Below are 12,913 nucleotides of genomic sequence, written 5' to 3' on the forward strand. Positions count from 1 at the left end.
TTTGATGTTGTGTGCATGATGAATTGCTTTTCGGCTAACAACTGTTGTAAAGAGTGACATCCTTTCCACCAGTTCAACCCAATATGGCCATTTTCTTAAATTTACAGTGTGCTAATCAGTAACATTGGGGCAATAAAAGAAAATTTCAACACACTGCATTGTGTTACAAAAATGAGTTGCAACTGTTGTGACATTGTATTTTCAGTGGTTATACCGTTGGCCTTATGAACAAAAGGTCAACCATTCAAATCCTGGAAGTGCCAAGCTGCTACTCCTGGGCCCTTGAGCAAGTCTGTTCAGTTATATAATGATATAATTGTAAGTCACTTTAGATTAGGGTGTCTGCCAATTGCTGTAAATAGGATTGATTTAATGAATACAGTGCAATAATGCAGTGAAACATGTTGATGGCCCAAAATATGTAATATGTGTCATATGTAAGCATGTCATTGCTGCATTGTAAAAAATATTGTAATGAGATTTCAAACTTGCTATGTAGTTTTAAAGCAAGCACCTGTTGTAGGTATTTATATATAAAGGTCACCATGGTCTGCTGTATTGTAGTAAAAATCTTCACTTAGATATTTGTAGGTTACTAGTAAGAAAACATTGTTGCCTAATTTTATATATAAACAACTGATGGTGGCCAAAACAATTTATTAATTTAATTAAAATTAAACAATAATTATCTTTTGCAGTGTTACAAAGTGACAACAACAATCAGACACTCACTTCACACAGTGTCAGGTAAGGTCTCTTGAGGTTCATCTGCAGTATGTTTCCCAGGATAGGCAGTGGTTTAGGACCTGGAGGCTCCCTGTTTTCTTCTTGAGAGCTGGTATCAGAAGAAAGGAAATAAACACTCAACAGCAAAATCATCACAAGAGCAAGCAGTATGCCTGTGCTTGTGTAGTGCAGGAAAAGCCCTTCAAAAAAAGCCATTGATAAAGATTATTTAAAACCTATGTGTTTTTCTTGAAACAAGTGGAAAGTAGAAGCCTGAAAGCTCATTCTCCGCAGGTCACAAGACTGGAAGCGTTTAAAAAAAAGATGTCTGTGATTGGTCATTAAACGGGGTGGAGCTGTGCTACAATAAAAGCCATAGGAAAATGTGTTTGACAAACACGAACATTTTTCTTATTTTATTTATTTTTCCGTGCATTTGTGCAATTCATGATATTCAAGTGAAACTAAATATACATTTTTGTATTAATTTATTTAAACTTGTATTAATTATTATAATTATTTGTAAAGATGTTTTTTTAATAATCATTGTATTTAATTTTTCTTGTGTTCTCGTTTTGCTTAGGACATTTATTTTGCTGTTGCGTCCTCCGAGAAGGAGGGTAATGTAAAGTTAAGGGTAGTGATGGGAAGTCCGATTCTTTTTTGTGAATCAGTTCTTTCAAAGTTCGTTTCAAAGAGCCGGTTCAAAAAACCGGTTCACCAGTTATTTTACGTCCTTACGTCATGACGTCATGCATATCCAAATATCATCTCGGCGGATGAACATACACACTAAACACATTTAAATAAAGTCATGTCTATTGCATGAGGCATATAGCTTTTCGGTTTAAATTAAATCATCATCATTATTTAGAAATGTTCCTTACATTTACGTTTTGCACTAAATCACCCAATACAGGCACTGATGTGCAAAACGTTGATGTTTTAAGTTGTTAGTAAATAAACTTACTTTTCATTTAAGTCCTTAGTTCACCTGTGCTCATATATCAGCAGCGCAGCACCAGCCTTTACAGTATGTCGAACGCATCTGATTCAGAGTCCAAAAAGTGTGCGTGTGTGTGTGTGTATTAATGTCAGACAGCACGCGTACTGCTCGGTAGGTCGCACATGCTCAGTATCAACAGTTCGTTGGTATCAGTAGTATGTCGGACGTGTCCGAAAGAAATGGTTCCTGATACTGCAGTACGCGTACTGCTTGTTAGGTCGCGCATGCTCAGTATCAACAATTCGTTGGTATCAGTAGTGTGTCGGACGTGTCGGAAAGAAACGGTTCTTGATACAGTACTGGTGACTCGGAACAGCAGTATGTGTGCAGCTCGGAATCGGCAGGTATGCGCATGCTCAGTGATGATCACTCGTTCAGCAGCATGTTTCAGTTTAATGTGTGTACTGTTGGAGAAACTAGAGAAGAACCCCATTCTCAGGGATATTGATTTATTTTGAGTTGGATAGATGGTCATACACATTCAACCCAGCCATTAGGGGGGCACAAGCCAGTGCACTCTTAGTGCCGGTCCCAAGCCCGGGTAAATGGGGAGGGTTGCGTTAGGAAGGGCATCTAGCGTAAAACATGTGCCAAATCAAATATGCGGATCACAAAGGAGAATTTCATACCGGATCGGTCGAGGCCCGGGTTAACAACGGCCGCCACAGGTATCGTTAGCCGACAGGGTACTGGTGGAAATTGGGCTACTGTTGGCCGAAGGAGGAGAAGGAGAGGAGGAAGACGTCTACAGAGACGGCAGGAAAAGGAGCAGTGTAGGAGAGTAGAGGTTCGGGTTGGTACTTTAAATGTTGGTACTATGACGGGTAAAGGGAGAGAGATAGCTGATATGATGGAGAGGAGAAAGGTAGATATGCTGTGTGTTCAGGAGACCAAGTGGAAAGGGAGTAAGGCCAGGAACATTGGTGGATTTAAACTGTTTTATCATGGTGTGGATGGAAAGAGAAATTGTGTAGGGGTGATTCTGAAGGAAGAGTACAGTAAGAGTGTAGTGGAGGTGAAGAGAGTTTCTGATAGGGTGATGATCGTGAAGGTGGAAGTTGAAGGATGATGATAAATGTCATCAGTGCCTATGCTCCACAAGTTGGCTGTGAGATGGAGGAAAAGGAAAGATTCTGGAGTGAATTAGATGACGTGGTAGATGGTGTACCTAGGAAAGAACAATTGGTGATTGGGGCAGACTTTAATGGGCATGTAGGTGAAGGGAACAGAGGTGATGAGGAGGTGATGGGTAGGTATGGTTTTAAGGAGAGGAATGTGGAAGGGCAGATGGTGGTAGATTTTGCTAAAAGGATGGAAATGGCAGTGGTGAACACGTATTTTAAGAAGAAGGAGGATCATAGGGTGACGTATAGGAGTGGAGGAAGGTGCACACAGGTGGACTCTGTGCTATGCAGGAGATGCAACCTGAAGGAGATTGGAGACTGTAAGGTGTTGGCGGGGGACAGTGTAGCTAGACAGCATCGGATGGTGGTCTGTAGGATGGTTTTGGAGGCGAAGAAGAAGAGGAGGAATGTAAGAATTGAAAGAAGAATAAGATGGTGGAAACTGAAGGAGGAAGGGTATAGTGTGAGGTTCAGGGAAGAGGTCAGACAGGGGCTCAGTGGTGGTGAAGAGGTGCGGATGATTGGAGAACTACTGCAGGAGTGATGAGGAGGCAGCTAGAAAAGTACTTGGTGTGACATCTGGAAATAGAAAGCAAGACAAGGAGACATGGTGGTGGAATGAGGAAGTGCAGGAGAGCATTAGGGGAAAGAGGTTGGCAAAACAGAAGTGGGATCGACAGAGTGATGAGAAAAGTAGGCAGGAGTACAAGGAGATGCGGCAGCAGGTAAAAAGGGATGTGGCGAAAGCCAAGGAAAAGGCATATGAGGAGCTGTATAAGAGGTTGGACACTAAGGAAGGAGAAAAGGAGTTATACCGATTGGCCAGGCAGACGGACCGAGCTGGGAAGGATGTACTGCAAGTTAGAGCAATAAAGGATGGAGAGGGAAATGTGTTGACTAGTGAGCAGAGTGTGTTGAGAAGGTGGAGGGAGTATTTTGAGCAGCTGATGAATGAGGAAAATCACAGAGAGAGAAGGTTGGAGGATGTGGAGTTGGGGAAGCAGGATGTAGATAGGATTAGTAAGGAGGAAGTGAGAGCAGCGATTAAGAGGATGAAGAATGGAAAGTCGGTTGGACCAGATGACATACCGGTAGAGGCGTGGAGATGTTTAGGAGAGATGGCAGTGGAGTTTTTAACCAGATTGTTTAACAGGATTCTGGAAGGGGAGAGGATGCCTGAGGAATGGAGAAGGAGTGTGCTGGTACCGATCTTTAAGCATAAGGAGATGTGCAGACCTGCAGTAACTACAGGGGAATTAAGTTGATCAGTCACACCATGAAGTTATGGGAAAGAGTAGTGGAAGCCAGGCTGAGAGAAGAGGTGACCATCTGTGAGCAACAGTATGGTTTCATGCCGAGGAAGAGCACCACAGATGCATTATTTGCTTTGAGGATGTTGATGGAGAAGTATAGAGAAGGACAGAAGGAATTGCATTGTGTATTTGTGGATTTAGAGAAAGCGTCGACAGAGTGCCAAGAGAGGAGTTGTGGTATTGTATGAGGAAGTCAGGTGTGTCAGAGAAATATGTAAGGGTGGTGCAGGACATGTATGAGGACAGTGTGACGGCAGTGAAGTGTGCAGTAGGTACGACAGACTGGTTCAGAGTGAAGGTTGGACTGCATCAAGGATCGGCCCTGAGCCCTTTCCTGTTTGCAGTGGTGATGGACAGGTTGACGGACGAGGTCAGACAGGAGTCTCCCTGGACTATGATGTTTGCAAATGATATTGTGATTTGTGGTGAGAGTAGAGAGCAGGTTGAGAAGAGCCTGGAGAGGTGGAGATATGTGCTGGAGAGAAGGGGAATGAAAGTCAGTAGGAGTAAGACAGAGTAAATGTGTGTGAATGAGAGGGAGGGCAGTGGAGTGATGCGGTTGCAGGGAGAAGAGGTGGAGAAGGTGGAGGAGTTCAGGTACCTGGGGTCAACAGTGCAAAGTAATGGAGAGTGTGTTAGAGAAGTAAAGAAAAGAGTGCAGGCAGGGTGGAGTGGGTGGAGAAGAGTGACAGGAGTGATTTGTGATAGTAGGGTATCTGCAAGAATGAAAGGGAATGTTTATAGGACTGTGGTGAGACCTGCGATGTTGTATGGATTAGAGACAGTGGCATTGAGTAAAAGGCAGGAGGCAGAGCTGGAGGTAGCAGAGCTGAAGATGTTAAGGTTTTCGTTGGGAGTGACGAGGATGGACAAGATTAGAAATGAGTTTATTAGAGGGACAGCACATGTAGGATGTTTTGGTGACAAGGTGAGGGAGGCGAGATTGAGATGGTTTGGACATGTGCAGAGAAGGGACATGAATTATATTGGTAGAAGAATGCTGAAGATGGAGCCACCAGGTAGGAGGAAAAGAGGAAGGCCAAGGAGGAGGTTCATGGATGTGGTGAGGGAAGACATGCAGGTAGTTGGTGTGAAAGAGGCAGATGTAGAGGACAGGGTGGTATGGAGACGGATGATCCGCTGTGGTGACCCCTAATTGGAGCAGCCGAAAGAAGAAGAAAAAGAAGAAAAAGATGGTCATACACATTCAAAAGTGAGTAACTTAAGTAATTTTGTTGATTAGAGCTGATTTGAGATGCAAACTGTTTTGAACGATTTAGTCCGATTTGGTGAACTGGTTCGACAATGATTATTATTATACCTAATGGTTATACTAAAAATAAATATATGTTGTGCAGTGTTGTGCTAGTTACTAAGAAATAGTAACTAGTTACAGTTACTCGTTATTTTATTTAAAAAGTAACTTTGATTACTTACACCAAAAAGTAATGCGTTACTGTTAAAAGTAACAACTTTTTATTTACTTTTTTATAGAACGTTCTTTAATGCCCTTATTTATTTATTAATGCCCTTTTATGCGTTATGGTTTATACAAACACAAAACTGACTTAAACACAAAGTAATTTTTAAACACTATTTTATTTAAGTCAGACCAGCACAAACTGAATATATCACAAGGATTTCTGAAATAAAACAAAACAAGCTGAATGACATTCGGTGCAACTGAGATGAGGATGGGTTCCCTCTTGAGTCTGGTTCCTCTCAAGGTTTCTTCCTTATGCCATCTCAGGGTGTTTTTCCTTGCCACAGTCGCCACCGGCTTGCTCATCAGGGACAAACTTACTTATAAAGAACATATTCTGTGTAAAGCTGCTTTGAGACAATGTTCATTGTTAAAAGTGCTATACACATAAAAATGAATTAAATTGATTAATATATTCAGAATCAAAAACTAAGGTGGCTTCTGCATCATAAAAGCTGTTGTGTTGAGTCCTTAAAAATGTCTCTTTCACAGCTTAAGTATGAAAACTATCAACAATGTACAACAGAACACCAGGTTAGCTTCTAGCTTCGTTTAGGCATAGAGTTTCTGGAGGCGCTTCGACAGATTAGAGTTGCTGTTTATCGCAGTAGCTTACATTTGACTAAAAAGTTTTTGTCTTAATGCTCAACTAAAGTGAAATAATGAGCATATTTCCACTGAGAAACTCTTCTTGCTCTCGCGTTGACTCGCAGTTACTGCCCCACAGATCTGAATAAAGGGAAACACGGTGTTAGTGTTAAGATGTTTCTCACACACACTCCTTTGTCTGTTCAGTGTCTATAGAATATTTAAGATGTTAGTCTGTAAGGTAAACAGGGAGTCCTTATCTGGGCTCACACATCTCCGGCTAGTATATCCTCTTGTCTAAACAGGAAACAAGTTTAGGACAGCCTTTTCTCTGTATGTGTATATATACGTTCTGCTACCTGCAATAAACAGAAGAGGAAGAACATGCATTCTGTGTGCTGTGTATTTCTTCTTCGTTTTTTACGGTCTGTCTAATATAGGTGATATTGTCTGAAGTATCCAAAAGAATCCACGATAATTTATATGCCCGAAAAAAATAGATAAATGAAAAATTAATTGTTTAAAAAAAAAAAAAAAAGTGAGAGAAAAGAGAAAAGGAACTAAAGAAAAACGGACATTTTGAAAAGATTAAAATTTTTCAAAAGACTTCAATCTTGTTTTGGCTTTATAGTCAATTTTTTTCTTATAACTTACAAAATTTGTGATCCAATTGGAGAGACTGGATTCATTTTTTTTTTGTTTGAAGACTGCGATCCCCCGGTGCCTAGCGCAGCTGTATTGTCTAAGTGTTATGTGTTGTGTGTCTGTTCTTTGTTCTGTGTAAAGAAGATGGGTCATAACATTTCTCGGTTATTGCCGGAAGAAAATCCCAAAGATTGGATGTATATGAATTGTGAACTAATGAATTGAACTAATCCTTATTTAGATCATTTTGCATTTTGGAGTGAAATTGTGTCACATCTAGATACTTTTTCCTAGAGATTTAAAAGCTGCTAGAGGTTTCTACTATGCTCCAGATTAAGTTAACCCGTTATGCTCTGCACTGCAACAGGAAGTGGTGCATTCCAGCCTCAGCACAAAACTCAAGAAGGAGGTCCTAGGAAAAAGGGGAAGTTCATATTTTAGGGAATAGATAAATTTCCAATTTCATGTCCTGTAACTCACCTTTTGCCTGTGGTGACACTGACTGGTACAAATTTTTATCATAGCTTTACAATAATTCCAAACTCGCCTTTAAACCTTTTAGGAAGAGATATGATGCACAAAATGGGAATGGAAATTCTGTTTTTTGAAACCAATGCCTCACTGTCTTTTCCTTCTGTCCTCATGCTCTCAACCGAGCCACAGCCACATCCGGAAGATTTTTTTCAAGGTAGTACAGAGGTCCTGCCTGATGAACCAAATTTAGGTGAAGTTAACCCTAAATTATGGGCCTTTCACAAAGACGAGGCAGGTTTAATCCAGGTAAAACCGTATCATGCACTCATGAAAACACACCATCCGATTTTTGTTAAACAATAGCCATTGCCGAAAGAGAAGAATGTTGGCATTGCTTCAGTTATTGACAATTTATTGTCACAAGGTGTTTTGATCGAGACACATTCACCGTATAACACACTGATTAATCCCGTCTTGAAGGCAGAAAAAAAATGCTGGAGACTAACACAAGATTTACGTGAGATTAATAAAAAGTTATTCCGTTAGCTCCTTTGGTGCCCGATGTAGCTACCATTGTTAACTCTATACCAGCGACTCACAGATTTTTTACTGTGATTGACCTTTGTTCTGCTTTTTTCAGTGTCCCTTTGGCCTCAGAGACGCAGACGCTTTTCACATTTAACTATACGAGACGTCAATTCATCTGGACCCGTCTTCCTCAGGGTTTCGTTGACTCGTCAGCCGAATTATGCTAAACCTTTTTACCTCTATGTGCACGAACGTGGTGGTACGGCTGCGGGGATCCTAGCCCAGGAACACGGTGACAGATATCGCCCTGTTGCGTATCTTTCTAAATCTTTAGACAACATAGCACAAGGGTTGCCTTCATGATTGCGTGTAGTGGCTGCTGCGACTCTGATGGTCCGGGATGCTGAGAAAACAATGCTGTCACATCCTTTGATACTGTACACCTCACATCAGGTAACAGCTATTTTACACAACATATTACAGCACAACATAGATCTGGTTATGAGACCACACTCTTGGCAACGGAAAACTTAACTATTAAGCCTCTTCTCAGCCACATTCAGCTGTAGTAGCTCTGCGTGATCTGCTAGTCGATATTGACGTAGATGGTTTTGATGACACACATGATTGCCTTAAACACATTGAACAAGAGACCTCTTGTAGGCCCGATCTTTTAGATACGGCCCTGGAAGAGGGGGATTGTCTATATGTAGATGTTCATGTTCAAAACCTTCTGATGATGTGTATTTATGTGAATATGCGGTTGTAATAGTTGAAGCTAAATCATTACCATACACATCAGCATAAGCTGCAGAGTTGGTGGCACCTACAAGAGCATTTCAGTTGTCTGAAGGTAAAGTAGTGACTATCTACACTGATTCTAAGTATGCTTATGGTGTTGTGCATGATTTTGCAAAAACATGGAAGCAAAGAGACTTTAAAATAGCTGATGGAAAGCCCATAGCACATTTTAATCTTATAGGCGACTTTTTAAAAGCTGTTCAACTCCCTGCCAAAGTGACCATAGTTACACATATGCCACCTGTAGGAAATTTAAGATACCTGTTGGTTATAATTTACAGATTCAGTAAGTGGCCAGAAGCATTTGCATGTGTGACAGAGAATGTTAAAATGGTTGTCAAAATATTAACAAAAGAGATCATCTCTAAGTTTGGTATTCCTAGTGTGATTGAAAGTGATAACTGCACACCTTTTGCTTCTAAAGTAACACAACTTTTGGCTAAAAGCTTAGTATTTTAATATTCCCTATCACCCACAGTCAGCTGGAGTAGTAGAGAGAACAAACAGAACCATTAAGGAACGTGTTACTAAAGCCTGTGTAGCAGTATGGTCTGATGTCATCTAGTCAGCTGAGGCTGATTATGCTCATTTACCTGCCTATAAAGTCGTTTCGGTTTGTGTTGTGTGTGCGTTTGCTCTTTGTCCGCGAGCGAGCCGCCGTACTTCCGGGTTTACGTGCGGATAGTGGCAAGGTAGGCGTTGTTGGCCGTGAATGTTTTGTAATATTATGGTCTATCACACTGGGTCCTTATAAAATTATTTCATTTACGGGTGGACTGAGGAGCTTTGTGGGGAAGCCGCAAGTGTTTAGGAAGACGTGCTTATTAAACGTCTGCATCCGTGCCTCGTGAGTGGCCGTACAGGTATGTGTGGACGCTGACATCATTATTAACGATATATGGCTTTAACGATCGGCTGATTAAAGTGTTTTTTTTTTTTCCTATTTAAGGTGCGGGTCAATGTGCAAGGGACGTTAAAGTGGGCTGCTGTAGTGGGCTTTTCGCTTGCTGTGTGGCTTTCCTGCGCTATGTGCATCGTTTACACCGCTTTGATGTTGGCTTGACTGCTTTATCCGACTGCAGCTGCTCCGTGTTATATCATCTGTGCTCTGCTTTGCCTGCTTCGCTCTGTGTTGTCTGCTTCGCTGGGTTCAGCTGGGCATTGTTAATTTACGCTTCTGTTCTCTGGAGCTCCGTGTTACTTCCATTTGGCACCAGCTGATTAATATTTTGCTGCTCTCGTATGCTAACAGTTTCTTGTTGCAGCATTTAACTACCTGCAAGAGCAGCTGGACCGGGGGCATGTGCTTATTTACAACGGTAGTGTGAGTAACTGATTTAGAAGTGGCGTATTACAGGGTAGTCATTACCTGATTCTTTGTGTTGTGATTTAATCATTTATTTTTGCATTAGCTTTCCTTTGTTTATTTTCCTAACCTTATCGGGTTGAGGTTTCCCTACTTTAATGGGAATCCATTTCTTATGATTTCTATTTATTTTGAATTTGTGGTATGTTTTCTTATGTAGTTATTTTCTATTCTTTTGTGATCTGTTAAGTGCCTTTCCTCTGTTCATGTGCCTCTGTATGAATCAAGTAAAGAGCAGTTTTTGGGCTGTTGACTGTTGAGAGCCAGGCTGTTGTAATGCAATGCTTGTTTTAAATTGTGTTTTTAAATTACTTTTCTGTCTTCTCTTTTGCCTTCAGTAGTGGGGTGGCCAGTGGCAGCAGATTAGCATCTTGTGCTGGTGGGTTCCTTACCTGAGTGCAGTGCAGTGTTCAGTGAGGTGTGGTGTGCTGTGGTGCATGTGTGCACGTGTGAGTGTGCTCTCTGCTTAGAACATCAGGCCTTCTCCCACCCTGAAAGTGTTTCTTTTCTTTTCTGTTTTTATTATTGGATGTAGTGAATAAAAGTCATTCATTTTAAATAAAGTTTGTTATTCACTCAACTCTGGTCTGATACCTGACCCAGTTGTGACGAACCTGTGTGCCTTAAGGTTGAGGGCAATCCCGGAAATAGCCCCCGGGTGGCGTAGTCGGTACAAATTATTAGTTGGTAACGCCGCAGTTGGCGTAGCTGGTACGATTTACGAGTTCACAACGCCACACCTGCATTGAAACAGGCTGAAATTGAACTGTTCTCCCGGTAGTACTTACAGAAATGAGTGACCCTATCTTCAGCAAAACTAACCTTTTGAAAGTTTTATGTTCTAACGTCAGGGGACGCACTGGCATTTCTTCCTTAGGTAACCTGGAAGTGATGGTGGACGACTACGTTTCTGCCCTGGTTGAGATAATGAATTCTATTAGTGCTGATGTCTCACTAACTCTTCCTCTGCCTACAGATAAGCCAACACACCCTCTTGTGCCTAATCAGCAGGTCCTGATAAGAAATCTGAAGCCTACCAAGGTCCGTGAGCCGAAGTATCTGGGTCCAGCGACTGTTCTAGCTGTAAGCAGAACTGGAGTTCTGACTGATTATCAGCCACAGTGGATACACGCAAGCAGGATTAAAACAGCACCCACTTATTTTATGCACTAAATGGTCTGTTGGCCTAAGAAGCCTACCTAAGTGAGTATTCAGGGCTGAAACAGTTGAGAGCCCACGGAAAGATCCTTTCTTTATAGTAGAAAGGGGCCAACTCCAGGTTGAAGATCTGACTCACTTGACTGTTTAGTTTAGCTTACCCTGATACCTGCTCTAGGTCTAAATTCTATAACAATATGTGCATAGTTGTAACTAGACTCTAGTTATGAATTTCTTATTCTCTTTGAATACATTATTCAGAGTAGACTGTACCTATATACCTTTATAATACTGATAATAGACATATTGAACAAGCACTGAGAAACAATTCTCATGATGTCTTGGAGAATGTGAAACAACTGCTGAACAATTTTTTGAGAAGATTAAGAGTTAGTTTACAAGTGTTGAACACTTTTGTTTTAGGATTGATTCTTGTATTGATTGTTGGAATTGTACTTTGTGTTGCCATGTTTGACGATGGTAAGACAGGCCATAAAGGCCTCAATTGGAGTGGTGATGATGAAGAATTATATGCATGTTGGGAAAGAATGAAATGAAATCTGTATGTTTTTGTTTATCTTTATCTTTTTGCAGTTTGTCACCGATTCTGTTCCAAGGATGAACATCCTGTTTTGGTGTGTGATGCTAAATCATAAATGATTTAAATTGGCCATTGTTGGTGTTAAGATGTTTCTCATACGCACTCCTTTGTCTGTTTATTGTCTATAGAATATTTACTATTTTAGTCTGTAAGGTAAACAGGGAGTCCTTATCTAGGCTCTCACAGCTCAGGCTAGTATAGCCTCTTGTCTAAACAGGAAACAAGTTTAGGACAGCCTTTGCTCTGTGTGTATATACACTTTCTGCTACCTGCAGTAAACAGAAGAGGAAGAACATGCCTTCTGTGTGCTGTGTATTTCTTCTTCCCTGATATCAGAAAGGCACCACGGGCATAGCAGATCAAATGGAAAACCTTTTCAAGAATTAAGTTGCGTTTGGGCATGATAAAAACCTAACACACGGCCACAGTGCATCTTCTTCGTGTTTACAGTGGTTCTCATAAACGCGTTACTGTCAAAAGTAACTGCATTACAGTAACGCGTTATTGCCCAACACTGATACTGTGTGTATGTATGTATATAAAGTGTCATTTTACATACATACTCATTGTAAGAATGTAAACACAGCCTAATTAAAAAGTCTAAGCTCTTCTCACTGAGAGCAGGTTCAGGATAATTATCGTTTCTTGAATCCTGTGTGCTTTATAAAACAGCATAGTGTTGCATGATTTGTGTATTAAATAGTAATGAATAATGAATGTGTTTTTAATAAAATGCTTGTAATAATATATGGTTAATAAAATACACTGTGAGGCAAAAACAGCTTATCATTTACAATTATATTATGAAACAGTAAAGGGCACAATAGCCACTGATGGTATGTATAGAAACAAGTAAATATCATATAGACCTCTGCATCACCTATCAGTACAAATCCTTTTCTTCTTCCTTAGTGTTCAACTTCTCATACAGCTCTGTATATGCCTTGTCAATTGTTTTTGAGACATCCCTCCTCACCTACTGCCGCATCTCCTTGTACTCCTGCCTACTTTTTTCATCTCTCTGCCAATCCCAATTCTGTTTTGCCAACCTCTTTCTCCTTATTCTCTCCTGTACTTTATTATTCATCCACCATGTCTCT

At 40.8% G+C, this 12,913-nt stretch overlaps 1 long non-coding RNA gene and 1 pseudogene across 1 annotated transcript; one reads left to right on the forward strand and one right to left on the reverse strand.

The window, feature by feature from the left end:
• Positions 1–1,039, reverse strand: part of LOC124396389 — a 7,672-nt pseudogene extending 6,633 nt beyond the window's left edge.
• A 10,158-nt stretch (positions 1,040–11,197) lies between these two features.
• On the forward strand, positions 11,198–12,592 carry LOC124396394. The gene is made up of 2 exons (XR_006927772.1): positions 11,198–11,257; positions 11,807–12,592. It is a non-coding gene; the product is annotated as an uncharacterized LOC124396394 (long non-coding RNA).
• The last annotated feature ends 321 nt before the right edge of the window (positions 12,593–12,913 follow it).

The sequence above is a fragment of the Silurus meridionalis genome, chromosome 14 (genome assembly GCF_014805685.1).
Source record: "Silurus meridionalis isolate SWU-2019-XX chromosome 14, ASM1480568v1, whole genome shotgun sequence".
Classification (NCBI taxonomy): domain Eukaryota; kingdom Metazoa; phylum Chordata; class Actinopteri; order Siluriformes; family Siluridae; genus Silurus; species Silurus meridionalis.